The sequence below is a fragment of the Oryctolagus cuniculus genome, chromosome 10 (genome assembly GCF_964237555.1).
Source record: "Oryctolagus cuniculus chromosome 10, mOryCun1.1, whole genome shotgun sequence".
NCBI classification, from domain to species: Eukaryota; Metazoa; Chordata; class Mammalia; order Lagomorpha; family Leporidae; genus Oryctolagus; species Oryctolagus cuniculus.
Window position 1 is genome coordinate 109,196,795 of NC_091441.1, and position 13,166 is coordinate 109,209,960.

At 59.6% G+C, this 13,166-nt stretch overlaps 1 protein-coding gene across 3 annotated transcripts in view; it reads left to right on the forward strand.

The window, feature by feature from the left end:
• The window catches only part of LOC103349190 (serine/threonine-protein kinase MARK2), a 94,283-nt gene extending 81,424 nt beyond the window's left edge, over positions 1-12,859 (forward strand). For 2 of the 3 annotated variants that reach the window (XM_070049996.1, XM_070049997.1), the window contains 3 exons: positions 180-11,628; positions 11,726-11,877; positions 12,236-12,859. The gene's annotated coding sequence lies outside the window, so the exon portion shown is untranslated. The remainder of the gene's footprint in view (positions 1-179; positions 11,629-11,725; positions 11,878-12,235) is intronic. The other variant, XM_070049995.1, reaches the window with a different exon arrangement.
• Positions 12,860-13,166: the final 307 nt, after the last annotated feature.

Below are 13,166 nucleotides of genomic sequence, written 5' to 3' on the forward strand. Positions count from 1 at the left end.
GGCTTCATGTCTGTGTGCAGGAATGGAGCAGGTGCATGGGAGGGGGTGGGGACTCACACTGATGCCCATGGCCCTCATGGGTCAGGGGAGAGTGAGAGGGGCTGTGGGCGTCACCCCTGCAGTCTCTGGAGGCTCCAGCAGCAGCAGCCATACTCCGCTTTGCTGTCTGTGCCCCTCAGCAGCGTGGGCGCTGGCTGTGTGCAGCTCTGTACTCGGGTCTAAGGAGGGGAAGAGACCGCGGAAGATCCCGGCTGGATGGACTCCGAGACACCCAGCTTTGGATTCCTTGCCCTTCCTGTACAGCTTTCTCAAATGTCCCTCGTACTTGCAGCCCAAGAACAGGACCCTGTGGCTTCTCTGGCTGCCACCAGGTCACCACAATCGTCCACTGGGAGATGGACTCCAATATGCCCAGCTTCAGAATCCTCACCCTTCCAGAAGAGGTGTTGATGTCCCTTGTCCTCACTGCCCCAAGGACAGGACCCCGTGGCTTTTCTGGCTGCCCCCAGGTCACCATGATTGTCCGTCAATGGGAAGATGGACTCCGAGACACCCAGCTCAGAATCCTAGCCCTCCCGATCACAAGTTGAATGTCCCTCGTCCTCACTGCCCCAAGGACGACCCCGTGGCTTCTCTGGCTGCCCCCAGGTCACCACGATTGTCCACTGGAAAATGGACTCCGAGATGCCCAGCTTCAGAATCCTTCCCCTTACCAAAAAGGTGTTGAATGTCCCTCATCCTCGCTGCCCCAAGGACAGGACCCCGTGGATCCTCCATCTCTGGGGAGCAGCTGCTGCCTGGGAAGAACTTCGTTGCCTCTGTTGGTGCCCATGGATTGCCCTGCTTTACTGCCTCTGTGCCTGCAATGAACAGATTCATGAGTTTAACAGAAACCAGTTAGGTCAATAAATTTTGGGTGGAGAAACATGAAGGACTCAGTGTGGGTTCGGGCACCTGTGCTCACACATGGGGAGCGGAGCGCTGGAGCCTGGAGGAGGCAGCTGGAGCCGTGCCCGGGGCCTGGGCTGAGCGCTGGCTCCAGTGCCCATGGCTGCCACTGCCTTGGTTTCCCACCCCCTGGGGCTGTGTTTCTGGCTCTGTCAAGGGGGTGTGAGTGACAGGAGCACCTGCCTCCAAGGAAGCCCCCGGAACAGCACCAGACTCCCCTGGCTGCTGGGTAGGGCTGGTTTCTTAGAGGCGATTGGCTGCCAGGGTGGGGTTCTGGGAGCTGTCAGCATCTGTGGGTCCCGGGCTGCGGGGGAGCTGGCTCCTTCCTGTGACCCCACTGGTCTTTCCTTTGTCCTTGCCCTTCTCCTTGCCTCTCTGTCCCTCCCCTCTTGGAGGCCTCAAACCTGATTGGGGGGCTCTCTCTCCCCTTCTCTGTCCTCTGTTCCTATCCAGTCCAGGTGGCTGCTGTTCCTCCCCTGACCTGGGAGCCCTGGGGTCAGAGCCCTGGGCGTCAGCATCCGGGAGCAGATGCCAGGAACTGGCTCAGGGCTCAGGTTCAGAGACAACTCTTTCCCGGGACTGAAGGAAGCTCCTTAGGCCAGGTGCATGGATTGGAGTCCATCTGAGGACAGCATTATCACAGAGAAATGGTCACGAGTCAGGCAGCTCCCAGAACTGGAGCAGGTGCTGAGGACCCCACTCCATGACAGGTGCGACAGCTTTGCTGGACAACAGGAAGTGAGGTGGGGAGATCAGCACCAGGGCTCCAGTTCAGTCCCCACACCTGCCAGGAGGGCACCTCTTAACTAGTTAATTGCTCAGTGCCTCATTAATGAACTGGCCTTGGGGCCTTGTGCTGCAGCCCCAGCCCCGTGGCCATGAGGAATCTGTGGGTTGGGAGTGTGGGCCCAGTGCCAGCACCTGGTCCAGTCCATGGCTTCCCCTGAATTTTCTTTAACACCTGGTAAGGCCTCCCTGATGTCGCCTTTTCATCCTAGGTGGAGCAGAGGTAGGCTAGGTGACGTTTCACCAAATTAGGAACGTCCGAGCGAAGGGCCTTGTTAGCATCTGAGTTCCAAGACTCTCTGCACCTTGGCTGCTGCCCCGGTCCGGTTTCTCCAGAGACCAGGTAGGGGAGGCCCCAGGAGCTGGTGTAGGGTGGAGCCTCAGGGCGTCCTAGGTGCTGGGACCTCCCTTCTGCTGCCCCCACCTGGAAAGATCGGGCGACCAGATGAGGCTTTAGGAGTGTGTGGATCCTAGATGGGTGAGTCTGAGCAGGCATGGGCTCCACCTCCGAGTGGGCGGCACCATCATCAGTGGGGACCTCGGAGACAGGAGGGCGGCAGAGGAAGGGCGAGCTGGGCTCTCTCTGTGCCTGCGGTCTTAGCTCTCCCAGCTCAGGGTCAGAACACAGGTCCTGAGCCTTCTGATCTGGAGCTCAAACCCATGGACCCTGGGCTCACGGCCAGCAGCCTGAGTCCGAGAAGGACACCAGGGGGTCCGGGGTCCTGCGGGCTTGGTCTGTGCCTGGCACCCAGTGCTCTTGGTTCCCCGCCTTGAAGACAGCGCACTGGGACTACACAGCGCCATCACCAAGTGAGCCCCTCCCCTGCATGGCTCTCTGTGCTGTGGGTCTGACTCCTTGCAGAGGGTGGTGGGATGCATTCTGAGTTCTCTGGGGACCTTGCTGGGGGCACTGCTGCGGGAGAGGCCGGCATGGGAGTTCTGCGGTTTGGGAAAATTCTGGTGGTGCCCAGGACAAGCCCTCCATCTGGCGTCCTCAGAGTGCCCTGGGGATCCCTGCAGTGGGACGTGCAGACCCAGAGGGTGCCTGGGGCGGGGTGGATGGGAACCCCAGAGCCACCCCTTGCACAGGCGTCCACTGAGCAGCTGCACACCAACAGGGCTGTGGTAGCGGGCGGCTCTTCCCACTCTCGCCCAGGGATTAGAACCACCTGCAGGCTGGAAGCCCAGAGGCCCGGGCATCTCCCCGGGGAGACGCAGGTGTTCCATATCAGGGAGAGTTTATAGTGGTCACCTGGGTCCCAGGAAACGCTGAGCGCGGCCTTGCATTGGTGTGGGGATGGCAGGGGGTGTAGTTTGGGCACAGCTAGGAGCAGGCCTGGGGCTGTGGGGTCCTCCTGGGGCAGGGCGGCAGCACCTCTGATTTAGCCCTGCAGAACTTGTTTCTGTCTTCCCGAAGCCCAGTCCCACGACTGCACACTGCAGAGAGGGGGAAGCCGCAGGGCGCATGCTCCTGACCCAGCGCCCTGGGGAGTCTCCTTCCAGACCTCTTACTGCGCATCCGTGTGTCCAATCAGGAGCTGGGGACGCCGGGGTGGAGAACCCGGGCAGGGCCAGGCCGCCCCGCTTCGAGTCCTGGTTCTCCTGTCCGTGCCTGGGTGTCTGGGGCCATGCAGCGTCTGTGTGGGGCCGGCATCTGTGACGTGGGCACAGGCTGTGAGGAGGCAGCGTGCATGTGCGTAACCAGCAGAGCACATGTGGCGCACGTGCGGCCTGGGCGGGCTCACTGCAGACACTTGATCCTGGAGGCTGCTCCTCGGGGCCTGGGTCCCTCGGCTGTCACAGTGCCCATGGGAACCACCCCTTCCTGTCTCCACAGGGTGGTGTCCGAGCATGGACACCCAGGATTCGGCATGGTGCCGCTGCTCTTCACAACTCCCAGGGGTCTCTGAGCAGGCGTGCACACACCCTGCACATGCAGCCTCAAGAGGGTCTCTGGTGGACACAGCTGGGAGAGGGCAGGTTCATGCAGAGGCCGAGTGTACATGGCTTGTTAAGAAGGCCGTGCCCCCGGCCCCCTGTGTGCCGGCACTGGAGGGCTCTCATCCCCACAGGCCAGCGGGCAGCATGAGCGCTGTCCCTGCAGACGCTGGGGTGTGGGTGCTGGGGTCGCATTCATGGGCCCCCCTCTTCCCTGCACGTGGAGCGTTCGTGTGGCCAGGCCCGTGGGTGTCCTGCAGGATGCTGGGTCATGGGCTCTGCCTGTGGCTGTGTGGCAGCTGTGGGTTCTGAGGTCCCGTCACGAATGGGAGGTCCTCGTGTGTCACCAACACCCATTCTTTGTGATTGCAAACACTTTTTTAAAATCAATGTTTAAAAAGATGTATTTATTGGCTGGTACGGCGGCTCACTAGGCTAATCCTCCACCTGCGGCTCTGGCACCCCGGATTCTAGTCCCAGCTGGGGTACCGGCTACTATTCCCGGTTGTTCCTCTTCCAGTCCAGCTCTCTGCTGTGGCCCGGGAGTGTAGTGGAGGATGGCCCAGGTGCTTGGGCCCTGCGCCTGCATGGGAGACCAGGAGAAGCACCTGGCTCCTGGCTTTGGATCGGCGCAGCGTGCCAGCAGTAGCAGCCATTTGTGGGGGTGAACCAACGGAAGGAAGACCTTTCTGTCTGTCTCTCTCTCTCTCTAACTCTGCCTGTCAAAAAAAAAAAAGTTTTATTAATTTGAAAGAGTTAAAAAGAGAGAGACAAAGAGTCTTGCATCCATGGTTCAAATGCCAGTTGGCAGCAGTGGCTGGAGCTGTGGTGATCTGAGTCAGGGGGCCAGGAGCTTCTTCCCAGCCTCCCATTGGGTGCAGGGACCAAGGACTTGGCTATCTTCTAGTGCTTTCCCAGGCCACAGGACTGAACTGGACGTGAAGTGAAGGAGCCGGGACTCAAACTGGTGCCCATAGAGGATGCGGACCCAGGCAGCAGCTTTAGCCACCACGCCACAGCACCGAGCCCAAACACTCCTTCTTGCCTGTCTTGTCTTTCATATCCCTTATTGCACGGAGCCTTCCTTTGAGGTATCACTCACGTACTGTGGATGTGACCCTGTGAGGCGTCCCGCACACTGGTTCTAGGTGCACACCTGTCTCTATCGAGCTCACTGTGTGAGAGCTGGGCTCAGGGAGGCTGCGGATGGCGCAGTGACAGACACTGGACTCGGATCCCTTTCTTTCTCCCTGGCTTTCCTCTCCCCGACGAGGGCGTCTGCAGACCGAGCCCTGGGAGAGTGGAGGGAGGGTATGAAGTGGGACCAGTAGCCTGAGTAGGAAGTGCTAGCGTGGCCGGGGCTGCTCCCTCCTGGCTGCGTGGGCGCTGCTGGGGAATCAGAGCCCCGGAGACCCCACAAGATGGCGGCACAGGTGAGTCTGGACCTAGGGTGCCTTGGAGGGTGCCTAAAGTGCACCCCAAGGCAGCACTGGAGAGATGGGGTCTCTGCTATTTAGGAAAGTACTGAAGGCTACAAGGTCACTGCTTAACATCAGCCTCACCCTGTCTGCTCCACAGCTCAGGTCACATCCGCTGTCCCCATCTGGGGACAAACACAAGGCAGAGTGAACCAAGGTCCTGGGTGATGGGGCCCAGTGTCCCTGATCTTCAGTGGTTCAGGGCTGTCCCTGGGGACGTCCATCTGCAGGCCCCTCCTCCTCCTGTGTGTGCAGGGAGAGTGAGTTCTGGCATCTCGATGCCCACATGACAGTCTGCCTGTGTGCCCTTCCCTGACACCAGGGAGGCAGAGCAATCCCCCCCGCCCGGGATGGGGGGCTCAGGCTCCAGGTCCAGGGGCTGCCGCCCCTCCCCCACTGGCTCCCTGGCTCCCTGTGGAGCTGGGCCTCTGCCTCAGGCTCAGCTTGCAGTCACAGCCTCAGCCCCACCCCTGCAGACCTGGGCTGTGGGCATTGGCCCCTCCTTCACAAACAGGGAAACTGAGGCCGAGATGAAGAGCCAGGCCCCTCCCCAGTGAGCGGTTCCTCCCAGGCCCAGGTGGCTGCTGATTCCTGCCCCACCCAGGGAGCAGCTGGGGCAGAGCCGGGGCGTCAGCACCCGGGAGCAGCTGCCAGCCCTGGGCCCAGGGCCTCAGTGTGGAGGAGACAGCTCCACCTGTGACAGAGGAACGTCCTTAGGCCAGTGCATGGAGTGGAGTGTATCTGAGAAGAGCATCGTACAACAACGATGATACAAGAACCAGGCAGCTCCGGACATGGAGCAGGTTCTGAGGTTGATCATCCACGACAGGTGCACAGCACTGCTGGACACGGGAAGTGGGTGCCGAGATCAGCGCCATGGCCCCACGCAGTGCCCACAGCTGCAGGGCGGCCACGGCTGAACTAGTTAATTACTCACAGCCTAAGTAGTGACCTGGCTACGGGGCCTTGTGCTGCAGCCACAGCACAGTGCCAGGATGAAGCTGAGTTGGGTGTTGGCCCAGTGCATGAGCCTGGTCCAAGTCCATGTCTTCCCGTGAATTTTCTTCAGCACCTGGTAAGGCTTCCCGTGATGTCATTCTTCTGACTAGAGGTAAAGTGAGGTGGCTGGGTGACGTTTCAATGGAATTACCAACGTCCGAGTGCAAAGCCGTGTTTTAGGATCTTGGTGCTGCGGCTCCCTTTGGACCCCGGCCACTGAGCTGGGACGGTTGTTCGGGCGCTGCCAATGAGGATACCCGGAGAGGCAGGGGGCGCCCAGCCCAGGGTGGAGCCTCAGAGCCTCTGCTCCTGCTGAGCCCGCCCCTCTCCTGCCCCCGAGATGGGAAAGACTGAGCGACCCGGGTGAGTTTTGGTGGAGCCCAGATGAGTGGGTCATCACCGTGGGGGTCCGCCCTTGCCGTGGGCAGCACCACCCTGCCCACCCAGAACTCGGAGAGAACAGGGCCGCAGGGCAGGGGCAGCTCGGGGCTCTCATGGAGCCTGCGTGTCTCAGTGCTCCCCCCTCAGGGCTCAGAGCCCCCGGTGCTGTGGCTTTTCCACTCCAGAACTCCCACCCGTGATCCTGGGACTCCCGGCTGCAGCCCGAGACCGAGAAGAACCCGGTTGACCTGGGTCCTGGGTCCTGGGTCCTGTGGACTCAGTCTGTGCCCGCTCCCAGCTCTCCTGGTTTTCTGCTGGGCAGACAGACGCCCCTGGGACTTGGCAGACGCCAGCGCAGGTGAGCCCCTCCCCCTGACAGACCCCTTTCCCTGCCCCACTCTCTGTGTGTGATTTGGCTTCCAGGGAACCGTGGCTAGAAGAGATTCTGAATCCTCTGGGGACCTTACTGGGTGCACAGGTGCGAGAGAGGTGGGGTCTGGGATTTCTGTGTTCTGGAAGCTTCCATGTGGGGCAGGGGACAAGGAGCACAGTCAGGCATCCTCTGAGCACTCTGCTGATCCCGGCTGTGGACCCTGAGAACCAAGAGGGCCCCCGTGGCTGTGTGGACAGAGACCCCGAAGCTGCCCCTTGCACAGGCGGCCACTGAGCAGCTGCCTACTAATGGGGCCATGGGCACTGAGTGGCGTCTCCCACACTCGCCCTGGGATTCGAAACACCTGCTGGCTGGAAGATAGCGCGTTCTGGGCATCTCCCTGGGGAGATTCAGTGTTCAATATCAGGAATAGTTTGTATTGACTTGCCTGGGTCCCAGGGAATGTTGAGCCTGGGCCTGCATTAGTGTGGGGATTTTATGAGACGGGAGTTTGGGCAGAGCTAGGAGCAGGCCTGGAGCTGAGGGTGTCCTCTTCAGGCCGGGTGCAGGACCTCTGACTAGGCCCCCAGTTCTGCCTTACCAAAGCCCAGTGCTCTCTGACAACCACGTGGACGTGGGGAGGTCTCAGGAGAATGGGTGCCTGCTGGGTACAAGGTGCAGGGCCAGCCCGCGGGAAGGCCTCAGGGTGAGCTCTGGGCTGAGCAGGTGGCCCAGATTCTTGTGATCCAGTGCCCAGGCTGGCAGCAGGGGCCAGGGCACGGGCAGCAGAGAGGGAGGAGAAGGGGCTTCCTGGGGGTCCTGTGGGCTCTGCTCTGGCTGTGGGAGTGTGGTCCTGCCCTAGCAGGCTGCAGCTCCCCAAGGGTGGGAGCAGACACAGCACTGCCCTGGCTGACTCTGCCCCCACCCCACCCCCGGGTCCTCATCTCCAGAGGGGCGGCCCCGGCCTCTGCCAGCACCTGCTCCTGTGTGCAGGAAACTGCTCAGCGCAGGGGACGCCTGGGCCCGAGGCGTCCGTGACCAGGAGTGGGGAGCCCAGCACCCGCGGTCTCAGTGCCATAAAGGGCTTTAGGGAGCCCACGAGCTGCCACTGACACGTGGGTTTCTCTGCTTTGTCTAATGTGGTGCACATTTCCCGGAAGGCCCCCAGCAGTCATGCTCACCACCTGCAGGAAGTGCCGGGACCCGAGCCAGCCCTGCCAGCGTCGGATCCTGCAGTCTGCATGCGATGCCGGCCCCTGCAGCGACACGGCCCTGTCCATCAGTGAGGAGGCGCTGGCAGCACCTCCACCACTCCTGCGGGTTGGGGTTGGCCCTCCAGCCCTGAGGCACACCTGTGGCTGTGGCACGGGGGCGTGGCCCAGACCCCCCAGGCCCTGGCCCATGAGGAGGACAAGGCAGACAGAACTGGTGCTACACATAGCACCTCCAGGAGCAGAGGAGCAGTGGATGTGGGTGGGGCACCTCCCGCTGCTCACCACGGAGCCCCCAGGGCAGCTCTGTGCACCCCTGTCACTGCTCAAAGCTCACTCCAAAGGCAGAGCTCAGCCCAGGCAGGCGGCAAGGCTGCATGGCCCCTACCATGGCCCCACTGTTCTTGAGCCACAATAGCCAATGGCCAGTGACAGCTCTACAGTTGGCAGAACAAGTCTGAGTCAGGGACGGAACCCTCAGCAGGTGCACCTGCAGGGACACCACCACCTGCCATCAGGGTCACCATCCTGTGACAGCCTGCGGGGACAGACGCTCAGCAGCTGACCTACCACAGGGTGACCGCAGAAGCTGGACTCGCCTGCCCTCGGCAGTGACCTCATCCCAAGAGGCACAGCCGCCTCTGCCCATGAGCGCCCCTCCAGGAGGCTGGAGCAGGGGAAGAACAGGCCCAACGGCGGTCACAGCCCTGGGCGCTGACCAGGCCACCAGGGAGGGATCTGCTGCCACCTCTGCCCCTGGTCCTTTGCACCCAGCGAGTTAGAACTTCAGAGTGGGCGTGTGTAAGGGAGGACACTGCACGGTGTCTGTGGTTGGGGGAGATTGGAGCCCTGGGGCTGTCCCTGTCAGGAGGGTGGCAGACGCTCACTGGCCATCAGGGGCAGAGTGGGGCCTTCCAGTGGTAAAGGGACTCGGGCGAGGGACGTCGGGCCCCTGGGTCAGGGTTCTGTCCTCACATCTGGCACCAGGTCTCCAGGCCATGTCCAGCCCTGATGCCAGGCTCAAGGGCAGCGCAGGCCGAATGCAGGGCCCAAGGCTCAGGGAGGCAGGGTACCAGGCCCCAGGTTGCCCAGTGAACTGGATGCATGTGGTGAGCGCCCCCTGCTGGGGCCCTGGAGAGGTGCTGTTGGGCAGTGCTGAGTGCAGGCCCAGGAGGGAGCAGGCACTGCTGAGCTGACCTTCTTGGCCCCTGCTCTGTGCCTATCTGTCCTCCCCTGGGGGGTCCCTGAGCTGAATTTGGGGCTCCCTCTCCACTTCTCTGTCCTCAGAGGGACCCAGGAGCAGCCAGGCCGGGAGCACCGGACACTCCCTGTGCCCCCTCCTGCCCCTCCCACAGGGAACCCCAGTGGTCGCTCTTGGCCGTCATCCCTTTCCTGGCCTATGGGCGCCATCCCAGGATGGGACTCCTGCCTCCCTGGGTGTCCCATATTGATCCCGTATGGACCTGACCCACCCCCCACGCTGGGAAATGGTGGTGGTCATCCTGCCTCCCAGGCTGGGGCCAGAGTGAGTGAGGTTATGGCTGCGAAGCTCCCAGCAGTGGACGAGACCATAGGGGAGTTCAGGGCAGACAGAGGCTGTGCTGGGGGCTCCCCTGAGATCCGGGGCACCAGGACCTGCAAGGGCCCCTTGCAGCCTCTGTAGGAATAGGACTCCCCACCAGGTTGCACACTGGTAGCCTGTGGGATGGCCCAGGTCAGTCATGTTTGCTGCGGCTCCTGCTGTGCAGAGTTTGTGGTGCTAACACGGGGACCTTCTCTGTCTCCCTCTCTCTGTCCTTCTCTATCTGCCTTTGAATAAATAAATAAATCCCTTAAAAAAAAAAAAAGTGGAGCAGCTGGGACATGAGCAGACACTCGTACCGACACAGGCCCCGTGAGCCGTGGCTTTACAGCTCCGTCACAGCACCGCTGACTTGAGTGACAGAACATTTTATGTAGCGTCGCGATGCCAGTGACGCGCACCATGGTTTGCGAGCGATCATTCAGGGGTAAAATGAAAGGAGTGGATACATTGAGTCTTCAAAAGGCAAACATTAGGAAAGATTTTAATCCAAGAAATGAAAAGGGTTTGAAATACCCTACACGGTTTAATTTCTCAAAACACCAATATCACTCTCTTCAACCCAAGACAGAATTGTGCAGTCTTTGTCTCACTCAAGTGGAAAGGTTCCTGTGCAAACCAGCAGAGGGCAGCACCGGCTGCAGTTTCCTGCTCTGACATCAGAAGGCGCCATTGTGACGTCATGCCCGCTGCCAGCACAAAGCCTTGGCTTGGCCTGGGTTCTGTCATTTGCCCAGGGAGCGCTGTCCCGGTGACCTGGGGCTGGGAACAGCTGCCTGTGTTTCCCTTGTTTGGTTTTTGTTCCTCCTGCTGCTGTTGTTTTGGTCAAATTTGTTTTTTCTTTTTCTGTTTTGATTATTTGGCTCTTTTTTTCTATTTTGTTTATTTTGATTTCCTCCAGCATTCATAGTCTTTTTCCCTTTCTTATTGATTGTCCTAGGATATTTCCGTTCCATTTGGATTTTTTCTTCACTTTTTTTTTGGGGGGGCTTTCCTCTAGTTTGTGGTTGTTCTTTACATTTTCTCCCATTGTTGGGTTTACATTTTTTGACTTTGAGTTATTTTCCCTCATTTTGATTCCCTTTTTTTTTTTTTTAATAAGACTGTGAGGCCATCTGCTTTGGTTGTTACTACAGTTCAGGTTCTTGGAATTTTTTCTTTATAGTTTATTATTCATTTTTTTGTGTTTCCTCACTTTTAACTGCTTATTAGGGTTGGTCTCCGTGGTGAGTCTAGTTGAGTTCATTTAGTTCATGTTTTCTGTTGGTGATGTGAGATGACTCTGTCCATTTTGTGTTCTGATTTCTGTTCATTTGATTTCTGTTGGTTTCATGTTCATTTGCGCTCAAGGAGTCAGAGCCGGGACAGCTGCTGGCTCGCAGTCTCCCAGATGTCAGCCCTGCTGACCCTTCCTGGGGGAGCCCTGGAGAGGGAGAGGAATCCGGAGGAAGAATCGGATCCTGCTCCTGCCATTTTGGTCAAATTTGTTTTTCTTTTCCATTTTGATGAATTTGTACTTTTTCTATTTTACTTTGTTTCCTGCCACCATTCATATTCATTTTGTGTTTTCTCATTTAACATTTTATTCCACAGAGCAGTCTCCGTGGTTGGTCTGGTGTAGTGGATACAGTTCATGTTTTCTGTTGGTGATGGGAGCAGAGTGAGTTTGTTCATTTTGGTTTCTGATGTCTGTTCATTTGATTTCTGTCGTTACATTTTCATTTGTGCACCACTCGTCTCCCTTCCTGGGAGCCCCGGGAGAGGGAGCAGAATCCCGAGGCCAGAGTCGCATCCTGGATGGGGACTTCCCGGGGCGGGACTGACTGCGGTCCCCCAAGCCCTCTGTGTCCCCAGTGGCTCCCGCGTCTCTCAGCAGAGCGGGGCAGGAGGTGTCATGGCGGCTCCTGGGGCCCGAGCTGAGAAGGCTGTCAGGTGGGACAGGGGCTGTCTGCACAGGGGCGGGAGAAAGTGTTGTTACTGCGAGATGGAGCCTGCGGGGGACTTTCAGCTTTGGCGCCTCTGTCTGCAGGGGAGGGGCAGTGGCAGTGCGGGCCCCTCTGTCCTGTGCACAGGGGCTCTGCTGCCCTGTCTGCGGTGGCTTTTCAAGGTTCAAGACCAAAGAAAACCCTGAAACTCGATCTGCACCAGCAAGGAGACTTCCTATGGAAGGACCTCTTGGTGGTAAGGGACTCACCCACAGGGGGGCGGGGTCACCCCAGGCATCCAGGGTGTCCACTGGCTTCATGTCTGTGTGCAGGAATGGAGCAGGTGCATGGGAGGGGGTGGGACTCACACTGATGCCCATGGCCCTCATGGGTCAGGGGAGAGTGAGAGGGGCTGTGGGCTTCACCCCTGCAGTCTCTGGAGGCTCCAGCAGCAGCAGCCATACTCCGCTTTGCTGTCTGTGCCCCTCAGCAGCGTGGGCGCTGGCTGTGTGCAGCTCTGTACTCGGGTCTAAGGAGGGGAAGAGACCGCGGAAGATCCCGGCTGGATGGACTCCGAGACACCCAGCTTTGGATTTCTTGCCCTTCCGGCACAGGTTTCAAATGTCCCTCGTACTCGTAGCCCCAAGGACAGGACCCCGTGGCTTCTCTGGCTGCCCCCAGGTCACCATGATCGTCCACCGGGAGATGGACTCCGAGACACCCAGCTTCGGAATCCTCGCCCTTCCAGAAAAGGGGTTGAATGTCCCCTATCCTCGGTGCCACAAGGAGAGGACCACTTGCCTCTCTAGCTGCCCTCAGGTCACCACAATCGTCCTCAGGAAGATGGATTCCAATTCACCCAGGTTCAGAGCCCTCGCCCTTCCAGAAGAGGTGTTGAATGTCCCTCGTCCTCACTGCCCCAAGGACGACCCCGTGGCTTCTCTGGCTGCCCCCAGGTCACCACGATCGTCCGTCCACAGGAAGACGGACTTCGACACACCCAGCTTCAGAATCCTCGCCCTTCCAGAAGAGGTGTTGATGTCCCTCGTCCTCGCTGCCCCAAGGACAGGACCCCGTGGCTGCTCTGTCCCCGGGGAGCAGCTGCTGCCTGGGAAGAACTTCGTTGCCTCTGTTGGTGCCCAGGGATTGCCCTGCTCTACTGCCTCTGTGCCTGCAATGAACAGATTCATGAGTTTAACAGAAACCAGTTAGGTCAATAAATTTTGGATGGAAAAGCATCAAGGACTTAGTGCCGGTGACGGGCATCTTTGCTCACACACGGGGAGCGGAGCTCTGGAGCCTAGAGGAGGCAGCTTGGTGCCGCATCTGGGGCCTGGGCTGAGTGCCGGCTCCAGTGCCCACGGCTGCCACTGCCTTGGTTTCCCACCCCCTGGGGCTCTGTTTCTGGCTCTGTCAAGGGGGTGTGAGTGACAGGAGCACCTGCCTCCAAGGAAGCCCCCGGAACAGCACCAGACTCCCCTGGGTGTTGGGTAGGGCTGGTTTCTTAGAGACGATTGGCTGCCTGGGCGGGGTTCTGGGAGCTGT